This window comes from Ostrea edulis, chromosome 6 (assembly GCF_947568905.1).
Source record: "Ostrea edulis chromosome 6, xbOstEdul1.1, whole genome shotgun sequence".
NCBI lineage: Eukaryota > Metazoa > Mollusca > Bivalvia > Ostreida > Ostreidae > Ostrea > Ostrea edulis.
Genome location: NC_079169.1, coordinates 66902513 through 66919788, shown reverse-complemented (window position 1 = coordinate 66919788; position 17276 = coordinate 66902513). Strand labels below are relative to the sequence as shown.

General features: G+C 34.6%; 1 protein-coding gene across 3 annotated transcripts in view; it reads right to left on the bottom strand.

Annotated features, from left to right (window-relative positions):
* Window positions 1-3776: 3776 nt before the first annotated feature.
* Window positions 3777-17276, bottom strand: part of LOC125683049 (potassium voltage-gated channel subfamily A member 1-like) — a 41868-nt gene continuing 28368 nt past the window's right edge. For all 3 annotated transcript variants that reach the window (XM_048923751.2, XM_056140550.1, XM_056140549.1), the window contains exon 4: window positions 3777-8218. The gene's annotated coding sequence lies outside the window, so the exon portion shown is untranslated. The remainder of the gene's footprint in view (window positions 8219-17276) is intronic.

The following is a 17276-nucleotide window of genomic DNA, read 5'->3' as shown; positions in this document are numbered from 1 at the left end:
GACTTTTTTTTTTTTTTTTTTTTACGAAATCCTATCTCGTAATAGAGATGGTTATCGTCTTGTAAATGCATGGGGTGTCATCGATACTGAGAGAGAGAGAGAGAGAGAGAGAGAGAGAGAGAGAGACCTTTGTTGCCAAGCTCTCTTTTTATACGCCTGTGAAATGGCGTCTCCCGTCCGTCTGTCTGTTCGGACCTTGTAGGCAAAATACAAAATGAACGACTAAGATCAAAATTTACAAACACTGTAATTTCCTTATTTTTCATTTCTTGTAGACTTTCTTAATTAATATGTAAAGTACATCCATGGTTTATAAAAGTTGAATACATACTTATGACCTTGTGATCGGTATTTGATTATCAAACAGAATTCTTTTTTCCATCTTAGTCGTAAGATATTTTGTGAATAAGGGCCCAGGATATTACAACTTGGTACATTTGATCATCAATATAAGAGGAAGGTGTCTATTGTTTTTCAATGTCAAAGTCGTAGTATCAGTAGGCAAAATACAGACCGTTAAACTTGGTACACATAAACCTCATGCCAAGTGGAGGATGCCTTTTGTTCAAGGTCAGAGATCAAGGTCGTAGTTTCGAGAACCGGTAGTAGGAAAACATTGTAGACAGGATACAGACCGAACCGTTGTGGCTAGGACTGTCAAAGCACCTTATGCCAAACGGAGGATCACTATTGTTTTTCAAGGTCAACGATCAAGATCGTAGTATTATTTAGTATAAAAACATTGTTTTCGTTACAGATATAGATATTGCCCTGAACTTTAGTCACAAGTCTCTGAGGAATATAAGTTCAGTTTGCATTTCAGCTGGATTGGTACACCGTGACCGACTTTAGGGGTAAAAGTAGGTCAAATAGTTTTCCAGATTTTTTTCCGTTATGAATACAGATATTGTCCTGAAATTTTCTCACAACCACCCTCTCGGAGAAATACATAATCAGTCCACATTTCAACTTGATTGATGCACCGTGACCTATTTAGGGCTAAAAGTAGGTCAAATAATTTTCTGGAACCATCACAGATACTGCACTGAAGGTCTAACGGGCGTATGTTGTACCGTTTGCGGTATTCCTGTTTTCTAATGCCGAATGAGAAATCTGTTGCTCATGTGTAAATTTACAGAACATCTAGTTTGGCTACTTAATACCGGTTTTGACCGGTTCTATAACAGAAGAGCATTGTCTAAGCTGTATTAATTGTTCAGAGGGAGGGGACAAAATACTTTCAATTTCATTACAAACTTGCAATGTACAGTAGTTTAATACAAGACTATGTCTTTTAGAACAAGTCTGAACCCCCATCCCATGAGCATTCATTATTAGTGCAAGACCAATACTCCTACTAGTTCAAGTGTTTAAATTGGCGAGTGTATGATCTTTCAGACTTTTTAATCCTGACCTACCAATAACTGCAGGTATGCATAATAGTCTTTAGGTATTCAATGTACATGTATAACGACCATATTTCATATCTAGTAATAGGATGGTGGGATTTTTGCAATCATGGTGTCAATTTGAAGGGTTCATTGAATAAAAATAATCCACCATAGGCATTTTTCAATTTTTTTTTACTACTTGGTTTATTTCACCTAGAATTTAACATTGAAGTCTATGGGAAGAGCATGTTTTCATAATATATTTTTCAAAGAAATCATTCGAATCTCTTGGTAGAAAGATACACACACTTTCTCTTTATGAAAATGTGAAATAAAATTAATCATTTACCACACAAATTTTTAGAAAATTAGACTTTCCTTTTTTTAAAAGGCAGATAACCCTTCAAAAAAGTCTCAAGTGCAAAAAGGTCTGCTTCTTATCATTTACCAGTTTTATCATTATTTAACAATAAACATTTATGTTGATTTAAATCCTTCAAAATTGTTCATTATCCTTTCATTATACATTGAACACCTGAACTATACAATTTCTGTGGCCCCTCAGACACTTGATCTACACCAGATATGGTTCCTGACTGTGTACTCATGATTAGCTATAGTAAGCCATTGCCAATTTTGGTCCCAAAAGGCATACAAAGCCATATACTGGCACACCTCACATCTGATTGGGTAGCAGTGGTGGAACGCCATCGTTAATGGCCTCAATGTTGAACTGCGTGCAGAACTCTGTGGGCTCTTGGAATTTGAATGGTATCTTGTTCTTCTTGGTGGCCAAATATCTACACCTTTAAATCAGATGGATGCCACATCATCCATCTGCTGAACTTAAATTGGTGTGCAGTACTTTAGCCCTATACTACAGATGCTCACAGTAATTATATCTATATAAATATGCCTTGGCTTTAAAAGGGGCAGCTCCTACCATATGTACTCATCTATTGAGGTATACAACTAGGAATATCCTTTTCTTTTCTATTTTGGTTATATTGTGTACATAGTGGGGTTTTTTGGTATGTACATGTATTTGTAATTATATTGATGTAAATGCATTTTCTTTATAATCTCCTAAGGGATGAAATAAAGTATGAATGACTGAATGTAAAACTCCGAATCTTGTGATTATGGCACAAACCTACCCTAATGGCATTGACTGCACCTTCTGCATTATAATCCTGATCATGCTGTTCTTGAAATTTTTTTCGAAAGATTTTATCATGTAAAACTTTAATCCCCCCTTGTGATCCCACCATACCCTCCAGGGCTATGATTTATATAAACTGGAATACCCTAGGATACTTGCCTATCAACATGATTAATCACAGCCTAGCCGTTGGTGAGATTTTTAAAGACTTTTTACTATATATCCCAATGTAAAAGTTTAATTCCCTATTGTAGCCCTACCCTAACCCTGGGGGCCACAAATTGAACATTTGAATCTGCCCTTCCTGATGCTTGAATATCAACAAATAATCATGACCCTATTGCTATTGAGAATTAATTTTAACTCCCTCCATATAAAACTTCCCTCCCCTATTGTGGCCCAACCCTACCTTTGGTGGCCATGATGTGAACAAACTTGCATCTATACTGTGAAGATGCTTGCATATTAATATGATTACTAGTAATCATGGTCCAACTGTTCTTGGTAAGAAGATCGACTTCTCCTTCGCATGTAAAACTTTAATCCCCCTACTCTAACCCCAACCTACCCTTGGGGATAAGATTTGGACAATTCATAATTTTCAGCATGTCAGCAGGCTTCCACAGAAGTTTCATGTTTTTTTGCCCAGTGGTTCTTGAGAAGATTTTTTAGATGATCCCATCCTAATTTTTGCTTTCACTTGATTACCTCCCCTTGAAAGGAGATGGGTCATCTTTTGAACAAACTTGAATTCTCTTTATCCAAGGATATTCTGTGCCAAATTTGGTTGAAAATGACTCGATGGTTCTGGAGAAGATGAAATTGTGGAAAGTTTACAATGCCAAAGACTCCACCAAACACTACAGACCACTGACATTGTTGTTACACTGTGTAAAACGAATTTCACAAATCTGTATTATTTCACCATATATAAAACTGGTATATTGATACATTTTATGGCATGATAGTCTTAACCACGATGAGAAAATGAAGATTTATATTCCCATTAAAATGGTGCTCCGTCATTAGATGGAATGCTTCACATCATTGCTGGATAGATCTGTGTATCTATAGACGGTCAGTGACATCCATATCCGGCCATGTGGTGGAAGCCTACCATAATGTTAACTGATGGTGCTAATTCATGATTTTGCCAGTTGGCTTTCCTACAATTCACTGCGGTAGGATACCATGTTGAACAAGCCAGAAGAAGTACACATGGAGTAACTCAAAAATCCCTTTTATTTATGACCATTCTTCACTGTGAATGAAAACAAACAACATTTATCAGTTGGATATGCATTCCTCATGTATTTCAACAAGTTATGTACAAAAACACTAAATTGGAATCAAACGATCACAGATTTTGCCTTATAAAATGTGGCTTACAACCCCAAATCCACACTTTTCTCCGGAACAACAAGGAAATATGGAATTTGCCAGTGCAACTGTGAAAAGACAAGCTTTTCTAAAACTATGTAGTGAATAAAAAAACAGCTCTTCATTTGAGAGCGTAGCCCAGGGCTGCACACCAACACTTGATGATGCACTGGGGGAGAAACAGCATAGACATCAAACTGTTTGAACAGGATTTAACAAATGGTGCAAGAACTGGGTTAATATACTCTACACACTACTAATAGGGAATTAAAAAAAGACTCTTATAACATGTAAAAAGTAAACATAACATATGGATCTACCATTCCACTACGAGATTCGGAGATAAACAGAAAACACCCTCCTTAGTCAAGATTAGCTTTTCATCCTCTGAAACAGTCATCATGAAAATTGGTGTTAAACATTCTGTTAGATTGTCAAAATCTAACCATACAACAGGTGCCTGTAATAGACCTGTATCTGGTATACATGTAAAGTGAGACTCTAACCTAACAACAGGTGCCTGTAATAGACCTGTATCTGGGATACATGTAAAGTGAGAATCTAACTATACAACAGGTGCCTGTAAAAGAACCTGTAAAGTGAGAATCTATAATAATATCAACTCTTCAAAATGACTTATCTTATGCATCACTACAATACACATCTACTCTTATACATGTTTATGATAAAATTAAAACTCATTCTTTGTCAAATTCATATATAATAACTGATAAATATGTATGCGTGCATGAAGAGAGTTTTTACACTAGTAAGACAATGTTATAAATTCCCTTTTGATTAAATTTGTATACCTGATAATTCCTTTCTTGTGAATGACTACTAACAATTACACACACATAATTCTACAGGCACTGATGAGCATTACCATGAGTATACGACTTAAATCTTGGGCTCAAGAACAGAAATATTGCTTTTAGCTGGTAATTCAATAAATTTTTTGCACGAATTCAAAAATTGCAAAATACTTTTCATGTAAACACTAACAAATGTACCCTGGTCTGCTATTACATGTATAATGGAAGTTGTATCTTTATAAGGTACATTAGAACATGTACATATTTCCAAGTGATGAATAAGAATTATGCATCCATGTACAGTACATGTTTTTACACAGATCTTTATAAGCCTACAGGTCTATCACATCCAACACTGTACAACCAGTGTTTTACACATTTTTTGCCGACCGTATATATACAATTTTGCTTCAATCTAGATTATATCATTGTTCTTAAACTAATTTTTGCCACACCACAATACATTTATAAATGACCATAATATACACATATATATATAATGCCACTTCTGCACATTTATAATTGTCCTCTCTAAATGAAAGAACACATGGTTGAATAGAAGTAAACGTTGGGAGAAACTGTGCAACATATACACAAACCATTAGGCATATTATGAAAAAAAGGAACCCATATTAATAAGAGCAATAAAATTATGCAAGAAAAGATGTAAATGAAAGACACTGTAATATCTCTACCCATTAGCTGAGTATAAATGTCAGAAAATGTGGAAAATACCTGGACTAGACTTGAAAACAGTACCTGAATTAATGTCAGTGAAGTGATGCAGAAACAGCTCCCTAACCACAGAGGCAGCAAATAACACAAAACATGATGGAAGGTTCGGGGATTCAAATGTAAAACAAAAAGTGTGTGTGAAACATTTGTCATTGGTGTTAACATATTCCACTCCTGATAGATCCACCACCCAAATATGTTGCATCCCCATCATATATACTTCATGAAGGTATCTTTATGAATGTTTTAATTAATTTAAATGTTTACTTCCCTTAGACCTGCTACAAAAATGTGGAGTCTCTGTCCCCTGGAAGTGGACAGGTGCCATTATAAACACATATCAAACTTCTTTGTCAGTACAAAAACAAATTTTAAAAAAGTATTCAAGTTGTTAAAACAAAATAGCAAGTGTTGATAAAATATTGGACAATAACAGTAACTTAAAAATATTTATAATACCAGCAAAAATATTTTTATAGAATTCATTCCTTAAATTACCTAACAATGAGAAGAAACAGTTTTTAATACAGGTAATTTCTGTCAAATGCAATCTGCCCAAAAATCATTTTTGAAAAAAAAAGGGGGGGGGGGGGCATATCTTACAACATATAATAGTGTATCAGTACACATCACTAGAGACAATATAAAAAAAATGTAATAAAAAAAGACTTATGCTACTATCAGGATTTCAAGCATACCTAGCTGTCATATCAAAAGAAAATGCTCAAAATAAAATGCAGGATTTCCTTCATATAATTGCACCAAATCAAAACGCAACATTATTATGCAAAAGGAGAAGAGAGAAATATGCTAACAAAAATTAATGCAAAATCATCACGGAATAAAGTACTACATATTTTACTATCATAATAAAAGAGTCTTTACTTGCTCTAATGAATCATTGTTCTGATCAGAAAGTTTGTGGCCAACTTCTAATACACAAATACTTAAAACATGAGGCCAGTGTACGGCACATATATCTGATTACTTCCTAGTCCCCCACTTTCCTTTGATGGGTCATGGCAAGTTCACTGCAATAGCAAAAGTTGCACCCCCATTCACGATAAAAAGTCACACCATTCACAGATGGATGGAATATGACATTCCCTATAAAAAGTCTTTTCCAAAAATAGAAGTGCCAAATTTTTCGGTTGACAATTAGACAACTGACCAACACATTTCACCCCAAAACGTATGCAAACACGAGATGATTATAAAAAGTAAGTATCTGGAATAATCGTAACTGTTCATGTACATTTGTAGATTTCAGGCACAGAAATGCACTTGCAAAGCTGCAGATATTTCATGGAAGGCTGTACAAAATATTATAATATAATGATATACCATTCAGACACTACATCTACATTGTCTTCGAGTTCAGCAAGAGTTTAGCATTTCAAAAATACCCTGCTTCCTTAGAAACAGGTTCCACAAACTGTCTGATCAAAATCAATTCCACACCCTCATCTGTAGTTATATTTCATCTGCAATAAGCTGTACTATTTAATCCCTGGCTATGGAAGTGGAATTTTGCATTAAATACCTTAACTTTTTTAAATTATGAGATCCAGGTACACCTTACAAGTATTCAGTAAAAGACGAAAAACTTTATAAAAAAAAAAAAAAAAAAATATTGAGTAGGCAAAGCAGCATAAGAAAAATTATGCAAATATCTAAATGCTGAAATATTTCTACATACAAGAACACTTACACATGCAATGAAATTTCTTATGATACAGGGAATGAATTAAAAAATCATGAAACAATATTCCAATCTCTACACCTGCTACTAAATACAATAAAAATGTACATTCTGATCATACATACGCGAGGCTGATTCATTCAACCATACAAGATTCATTTACAATAAAGTTGTATATCAATCAATAGAGGCTTTAACCAAAATCTGAGGATTTCTTCAACAATTTCCTCAAAATGTTTTGATTTTTGTTGTCCGATTTCTTAATAAATAGCTTTAAATCAACTTCTCAACAATTTATCACAATAAAGGGCATATAACTCTACTAGAGACCCATTTAACAATCAGTAGTGGATTAATAAGCATTGTATGACTGAAATCTACAGATGAAAAGTAATTAATAATAACATGAGTACAATGGACATACAGAAAGGACTAACACTAATACATGACCACTGGTGCACACGTAAATAAGACAGGTACTATATCACTAACGGGACTTCAGGATGTATAGTAAATCTATAAAAGTATTCATTCACTCATTATCTCTCACCAATTCATGGATTTATACTCGCATCTAACCTTTACATATTTAAAAGATGGACAAAAAGGAACATAGCATTTCAATTGCATTCCTTTTTCCTATTAAAAGTTGGGAGATTAAAACATTTTTACATGATTATAAAAAAAAAATGACAAGATTTCAACATAAAAAAAAATATTTAAAAATCACTGAGACTGAGTTCTTCTCTATTAATGATTACACAGGAAACACTTCTCCTTTAGCTAGCTTTTGCAAGGTAAGCGATCATCTGATGATAATGCACACATCTTCTTTCTAAGTTGAAGCAATCCTTCTCCCACCACTACTGTCAGGAAGAGACCAATGTTTCCCGGCACATAGCTGCGTCATACACATGGTGTGTGTTACTACATCTGCTCACTGTCTATCACCATGAACAGAAAAAAGAAGTTGCCTCCCTTTCTTCCTGTGATACTCCTGATTCATGTGGTTTTCAACATTTCTCAAGACTGCCTGAAAATAATTAAAAAGATAAAAAGGGGTTATTCAATGTTGAAAAATATTCATCAGGTTAGTGATTCAGTGATTTTAAACATAAAAATTAAAGATACCGGCACCATTCCCAAAAGGTAGTCAAAACAATGCTGCATTTGTAGAGTGTTTGCCAGTTCCAAGAAAAATAAATAATTACAACAAATCTGGTTCTGTTTAATGCACATAAATTAATTTCTAAATTTTGGGGTCTACTAGATTTGCAGAAATAATTTTAGCAAATATGAATTCTTAGAAAATACTTCTCCTAGCTGTCCTAAAAATAGTATTTTGACCCCATTTTGCAAACAATAAGTCAGGACGAAAAATTATTGCAGATTTATGATACAAGTATAACCATTTAGGCATGAGAGCGGGGGCTGCTTTACTGTTCCCAGAATTTAGGCATGAGAGCGGGGGCTGCTTTACTGTTCCCGGAATTTAGGCATGAGAGCGGGGGCTGCTTTACTGTTCCCAGAATTTAGGCATGAGAGCGGGGGCTGCTTTACTGTTCCCGGAATTTAGGCATGAGAGCGGGGGCTGCTTTACTGTTCCCGGAATTTAGGCATGAGAGCGGGGGCTGCTTTACTGTTCCCGGAATTTAGGCATGAGAGCGGGGGCTGCTTTACTGTTCCTGGAATTTAGGCATGAGAGCGGGGGCTGCTTTACTGTTCCCGGAATTTAGGCATGAGAGCGGGGGCTGCTTTACTGTTCCCGGAATTCAGATCACCGTAGCTACAGGAGCAAAGGAAAGTTCCTAGATTTGACCTTTCATTATAAGAGCAGCAAAACACTTTTAACCATTATTAGTTCATTATAGTGCCTTGATATAATTATCACAGATCTAACACAAGTTAAGATATCTTCAGAACAACACATTAGAAAATATAAAATCCAGTAGATCTGATTAACTATTGCAAATTCCTTATTCTATACAAGTACTTAAAATCGCGAAATGACGCATAAACATCAATTCATGAGACATGGATTTGTGGAGGAACTATTATTCAAAAGTTTGTACATGTATTACATTAATTATAGCGAGTAACTTTATTTTGCAAGTGGTGCTTCTCACAAAATTACATGATCATAATAATTTAAGAATCTATGGTATTTTGATTCTCCTAGGCCCTACAGTAAAAATTTCTGAAAGACTTATCTGCACCTTTTCACACAAAATATGGAAGTTATAAGAATTGTTCCTGCAGAGAAGATACCTCAATGAATGTAAACTTCACACAAGAGTACCGCACACAGTACAATATACGCCAGTCAGACAGTGAAATTCAACCTGGAAGAATATTGTGCACTCTGAATTGATACAACACACATTCTGAATAGAAAAGTTTTAAAGTGGGTCATGGTGCACCAATCCATCTGACATGTGAACTGATTATGTATTTCTCTGAGAGTGATGTTCTGACAAAATGTCGGCTCAATATCTATCTATGATGATAAAAAGTCCAGGAAACCATTTGATCTACTTTTAGCCCTAAAATAGGTCATGGTGCACAAATTTAAATAAGTTGAAATATTTGAAATGTGAACTACATGTATGTATTTCTCTGATAGAGAGGTTGTGACTAAATTTCAGAGCAATACTTGTGACCATACCAACAAAAAAATCTGGAAAACTGTTAGCCTTTGACTAAATATCAGGGCAATATCTGTATCCGTAATAAAAAAAACCCTCAGAAAACTGTTTGACCTATTTTTAGCCCAAAAGTAAGTCAAGGATGGACCAATCCAGCTGAAATGCAAAGTGAACTTGTATTCCTCTGAGAGGAAGCCCTTGACTAAATATCAGGGCAATATCTGTATCCGTAATGAAAAAAAAGTTTGAAAAACTATTTTTAGCCCAAAAATAGGTCAAGAATGGACCAATCCAGCTGAAATGCAAAGTGAACTTGTATTCCTCCAAGAGGAAGCCTGTGACTAAATTTCAGTGCAATATCTGTATTTGTAATGAAAAAAAGCCCAGAAAACTGTTTGATCTATGTTTTCCAAAAAGTAGGTCAAGGATGGACCAATCCAGCTGAAATGCAAAGTGAACTAGTATTCCTCTGAGAGGAAGCCTTTGACTAAATATCAGCGCAATATCTGTATTTGTAATGAAAAAAAGCCCAGAAAACTGTTTGACCTATATTTTCCAAAAAGTAGGTCAAGGATGGACCAATCCAGTTGAAGTTCAAACTGAATTTGTAATCCTCCAAGAGGAAGCCTATGACTAAATTTCAGGGCAATATCTGTATCCATAATGAAAAAAAGGCCCAGATAACTGTGTTACCTACTATTAGTTCTAATGTAGATCATGGACGGATGAAACAATCCAGCTGAAATGCAAACTGAAATTGTATTCCTCTGAAAGGAAGCTTATATGTGTAAATTTCAGGGCAATATCTGTTTTTGTTAAGAAAAAAAGTCTGTAAAACTGTTTGACCTACTTATAGCCCTAAAGTAGGTCAAGGATGGACCAATCCAGCTGAAATACAAACACACTTTCACAATTCTTGGGGGAGACATTGTGACCAAATTTCAAAGTTGTACATGTATCTGTTACGGAAAAAAGTTCGGAAAACATGACCCCGGACAAACAGCCAGCCAGCTGCATGGACAGCGCCATAACATAATACGTCCTGTCTAATGAAAGGAGTGTAAAAAAGGAGTGAAGCATTCAACACCTTGTAGACTACTATAAAATGATTTGTAAGCAATGCAATATATATATAAAGCACTAAAATCCAACAACACTCAACATCCAAAGTATCGGATCTAATAGTAGATACGAGGTCAAATAAATAAGGATGTCAAACACACTAAAAATGACCAACGACAATATTCACTGTTGTTCGTGTCATTTGTAGTGATTGATTGATTGTATCTTGCTTAACGTCTCCCTCGAGAATTTTTCACTCATATGGAGACGTCACCAAGACCGGTGAAGGGCTTAAAATTTAGGCCTATGCTCAGCGCTTACACCCATTGAGCAGTGAGGGTTCTTTAGCGTGCCACACCTACTGTGACATGGGTCATCCCTTTTTTAAGGTCATCTCTGAGGACCCGTGACATTCACACCTGATGCTGAGCGTTTGGCGATGGAACTGTCACTACCTGTTTTAACAACTTAGGTCTGTTGCGGCCGGAATTCGAACCCCGGCCTTCCGCATGTGGGGCGAACGCTCCAACCTCTCGGCCACCACGGCGGTTTCATTTTTAGTGTGTTTTATATATACATGTGTATATATATATATATATATATATATATATATATATATATATATATAGCGATTTGTAACTTTACTTCTAATCTGTAAAATGTTATAATCAGTTTATCCTATAGTTTACAAATACTAAACCAAGTTTATCACTCTATGAATGCACATTAAAGATAGTTTTCATGATATTAAATATAAATTCGAGCTCTTCAACTACAATCAACATCCATTACTTGAAATGTACTACAGCCATTATTTAATAATTTCACCGATCATTAAATATCTATTGGTTAAACTATGTTTGACATCTGCAAATAATGGTTTGCACTGTTAAAGCTATCCTTCAAATTTACAAACTACTTAATTATGGTATACATGTGAGATGGTGGCCGCCATATTTCTCTACCATTCCATGGTCACAAGTTCAAAAAGCAGTCAAAACTAACACTAGTTTGTGTGGAATATTTTGTTAAATCAGCCAATCATATGAGCCCAGAGACGGATTATGAAAAGAATATGGGATGCCAATTTGAAAAACAATCCACACAACACTTAATTTCTTAGTGATTTTAGAATTATAAGTGTAACGCCTACTAAATATAATTCAAAAGCAACCCTTATTTACCATAATGTACTTCAAGTGACATGTACTTTAAAAGCTGGTAATGAGCTCAATGGATTATAATAATGACACCACCTCAAAAACATTGTTCTTAAAAAGAAAAAAATAAAATCCCCCAAGTCCATAAAGATGATGTGTCATGTATGTGAAAATCAGACCCATCTAGGTGTACAATCTATATAAATATAAGGGTTTTATAATAATTCATACAGGAATAACTACATGCATGTCAAGTTTTACTATGAAATTTAAATTCTCACGGGAGTGCCTTGTTTATTAAACATTTTCAAGATCTTTAATTATTTTTAGGTCAATGTTAATCATATTTTATCAATAAGAAAAATGATCCCGTTTGATATATAGATATGCACTTAATGAAACCTAAGTTCCTTTCAACATTACCTATAATTATAGGGGGTTTAAATAGCCATACAAGTCCCTGGTTTTTCACAATTTTGGCAATACAATGAAATTTTGACTTACAACTTTTCTTGTAAATTCAACTCTTTTCTGAAAATTAATGCAAAAATCATTTTGTCAGCACAAAATTTACCCTTCACCTTCTTTACTGCTGAATTTGAGTTGCACATGAATTTAAAAACATTTTGAGTATATATTTAAGACATTAATTTCATTTTGAAAAATCCATGAGGGTGTGAACGGCAATGCTTTATGCTGGCATACTTCATGAAGCACATTCAAAAATGGAAAACCTGGAAAAGATTGGTTTGACAGGTTCAAGAGATGCCATCCTGACTTATGGAGGTACTCTACATCGTCATAATCGCTGACTTCCTTTTAAAACATGGATGAAAATATAAATATCAGCAATATTGGTCTTCTCATTTCTAATATTATTGCCTAGCTGTGTAGCTCAGTAGGTTAGCACATCGACCGCTGAACTGTAGATCGTGGGTTCAAGTCCAGCAGGGATTAAATTTTTTCCCCAGATTGCTTTCTACTAAAACTGCAGTTTTTAACCAAATAAAATAAATTTAAAAGTTTTTAATTTCAAAATATTGTTGTACACATCCTTCACTTTTCATCCATATCAAATTTCTCTGGTGTAGCATTACAAGAAAACTAGAGAAACTAACAACGACTAGGGCATGAATGGTGAACCCTGTAGTACTTCGATATTTCTCCAACCTGAATCAATCCTGATCCAACTTGATATATCGAACAAGCATGATTTGGAATAGTGATGAGACAGGAAAACAATTTGAAGACGTCCTGGTAAAAATCACTGCTCCGAAAAGTGCAAGACTGCTTGTTGGAGGCACCACTGCAAACCCAGTCACAGTCATGGCAACTGCAGTTTGAAATACTAATGCCACCAATGTTTGTGGTTATGGGTAAAACTTGCCAATCATTGCACAGATTTAATACAAAAGCTGCAATGCCAGGAAGTATAAGTGGACATTTCCAGAAACAGGGCGGATGAATGAAGAAATGGGAAAAGATGCTTGGTCTAAATTGTTAATTCTTGATGGGCAGTCCTCACACGAGATCCTGGGAATTTTATAGCTATATCTCTGTAGGAAAACATCCATATACACACACCCCTCCCATGCATGTCTTGCAGCCGTTGGATCGCACTGTCTTCAGTCCACTCAACTGGTACATAATTCTCTATGTTCGGAATGCCTAATAACCACAATAAATGGACATTTCTGGGTTCATTTTGTCAGGCTTGGGAAATTGCATTCTCTCCATTGCTAACATAGTTTCAAGGATCCTCACAGCAGTTCCTCAGGAAAAGCTTGCACCAACTCTACTGTCCCTCAACAGCAGAAAAATTCAGATGAATTACCAACCATCTACAAAGACAAGTCAATTTAACTGCCAACATCAGATGAAGGTGTGCCACAGATAGCCAAAACCTCTATGGAATGCATTATCGAAGACCCAGTTCTGTCATTTGATATTTGGACAGTGGGAGATATTTTTTTCGGATGAGAAACAACCTTTCCACAAGAAGAGGCAATGAAGGATCTTTTTGAACCCCCTGTAGTACCATCTAATATCAAAAATTTGTCAACCTCTTGTCACAAAATTATTAGAATTTCACAGGCACAAGTACAAAAATAATTAAAGAAAAGTGTGATGCTGCAAAGAAGAAGAGAAAAATCCAAAAACTAACTGTTATTCAGAAACAGAAGTGAATATTTCAATATGAATAATTATACATATACATGTATACTGATTGATCTATTTGAAACTTTGCACAAAACAAAACTCTCGTTTGAATTTATATGTGTAGTTTTACATTTTCATTATGCCATTGCAGATTTTAACAGAGACTGGAAAAGAACACCAGCAACTATCAAATAATAGAATCTCCTAATACATGTAGCATAAAACTTTAATAATTTTATTGCTCTATAATACAAACTATTTCAGATTATTGTATCTTATCTTGTATCAATTCAGCTTTGCAAGGTGGGATATATCCCATCGAGATGAGTCTATAGTCTCATAGTGACCTTGAACCTTGACCTGTTGATCCCAAACTCTGTAGGGTTTTTGCTCTCTTGATAACAAAGCTAAACATGAAGTATCAAATCAATCTAGCAAAAACTGTAGCCTGTAGAGTGTCTACAAGCTCAGTGTTAAACACACACACACATGAACGGTTCCGTTACTCTATCCCCCCTCGTAATGAATTGTAGGGGATAATAACTATGCCAGATTTTTTCATATGATGTACACTACTGAAATAGCAGACTAAATTTTTTTGAGCAATTAACATGGTAAACTGGAGATATGGATATTTTGTGTGTTTTTTAAAACATTAAACTATAAATGTCTTCAAGCTCTATTTAATGTAAAACGAATAACACAAGCTCTATTTAATTTAAAATGAATAACACACCAAACAAAAAATGGATGAAAAGAAGAGAAGTGGGGTATTTTGAAATTGTAAATTTTAATAATTGATCTGATTTGGTGAAAAATGCAGTGTTAGTATAAAGTCATACAGATAAAACTCACAGTCTACAGATTAACTGTTCACTAACTGCCTGCCCAATATGATTTCAAAGGACAAGGAGTAATTATTACTATTTTTCCACATTACAGATTGGAAGGAAAGTCAGACATTATGACAATGTCAACAGTAAATGACTTTTTTCGTATGACCCGATACTGGCTTATACAGCTTATAAAATAATAGCACTTCTCAATAATCATTAGATTAAGAGATCTATAGATGTTTCTTATTCAATATCTGAAGAATGGGAATGTTAATAAGGACGTCTCGAGTCCTTTCTCTCAGTATATAATACTCAAACTGTAAAACTGAACGTCACACATTTCTAATTGTGCCTATATTTACGATTATGCTAAAATGTTTACAATGGGAAAAGTGCTAAATTTTGATTGGGCTAAATTAAATATGTTTACAGTAATGTCAGCTGGGTCTAATAGCTTCGATGTCTTTGAACAGTCGAGCATTAATTGTGTTATTTTATTAATATCTTTTGTGCGAATGGTATACACAATGGCGTGCAGTATAATGTACTTTCTTCAATGTAATTGGTCAAATTGGCAGTCCCACAAGAGCATGCATATTCAAATCTATATCATATTCTAATCTACATATCTATTTCATATACATAGTTATTTTCCTAGCATTCCACTACATTTGCATTTATATTTATGTTACTATATTAGCCATACATCAATCACTGCCGAGGCCTGCAGAATACTGACACAAGGTGACTTGGACTTCTCACTTAATCAAATTCAAATCAATCCGGGACTTTTTGTGCATAAATTTTCATCCTCAACCACCAATTCTGTTTCTGCATCAAGACCAATATAAAACAATTTGCCTTAAATATTAAACACAGCATTTGTCATAATATTTGCTTAAAACAAATGGTTGAAAATAACTTATACCCATGCAATAAATTAATCATTGTTAATAAATGTATGCATTCTTTTTTAACAGGTTAAATTCATTATTGCATGTACAATGTATCAATTTTGGTCTCTGACTCTTCACTCAGATACATGTACAAATGTATATCTTAATTTGGATCCACTCCTGTCTATGCTCTCAACTTCATCCTCTATGAAGTTTATCATTTTGGGATGCCTGCACATGGTCAAACTGTAGCCTAGCAACATTATTCAGAAGTCTATGTATTTCTTTGATCAAAGGACATAAAATTATCTCTCTGACTTCTACAAATGTCTCCATAGAACTAACATCCAAAATTTCACAGCAACATCAATGGTAGAGGCGTTGTATGGGAAACTGTTAATCCTGACAATTTATCTTTATTTATGCTTACACTACTTCTCTGTATTGTATAAATGAATAGAAAATATGTCCCCCCTAACAAGGTCTGCATGGTATTATTGATAGATGCATTTCTCATCCATGTATCAGCTTTAAGCCACATTTACTGTGGATACTTCTATTCTTTGAACACAGATCTTGATTTACATAGATAAATAAAAACGTCTTTCCCGTTTTTGAAATGCTGGAAATTCCCTTTACAGAAGTTCAATCATCTATAAACAGATTGAATAGATGACAATTAAAAGAGTAATCCTATTACTGTTCAATCTACAGCATAAAATTGAAACAAAATTGATCCCAAACAAGTGTTACTGCGAGTTTGTACACGTCTTTTTCATATTTTCCTGGCACCTTGCACACACACACATATATAGATTTCTCCTGTATCTCAATGTAGCTGGGCCTGTACATAAACTTTATACTAGAAATCAATATTTCCCCCATACACATATAAAGCATCAATTTTATCTGCAACACACAAACTTTAATGTAAAATGGGGGAGAGTTAAACACAGCATATGTAATATGAAGTTCATTCATATTCTAAAAGTGCGTATTAATTGTATGCTGTCTACACTTCAGTGCTTCTTTCACAATATATTTTTTCAATTCAAAAGTCAGCCTATCTGTATGATAATATTACATGAATTGCAAGCATCAATACTTTCAAGGCCATTCATTCAAATGCATTAAAAATGATTAATAACTGATGGGTTGATCAGGATGTGAAAACAACATTCAGAATTGGAATCTACAACTATTCTTCAAGTCATACTGACCAGACAACATGAATGACCACACAACATTTCTCCGAGTCATTTTATTGTGATTACAAGACAAATTCACCATTTTACACACCATACCACTTCCCATGTTCACCAAAAGAAGCTA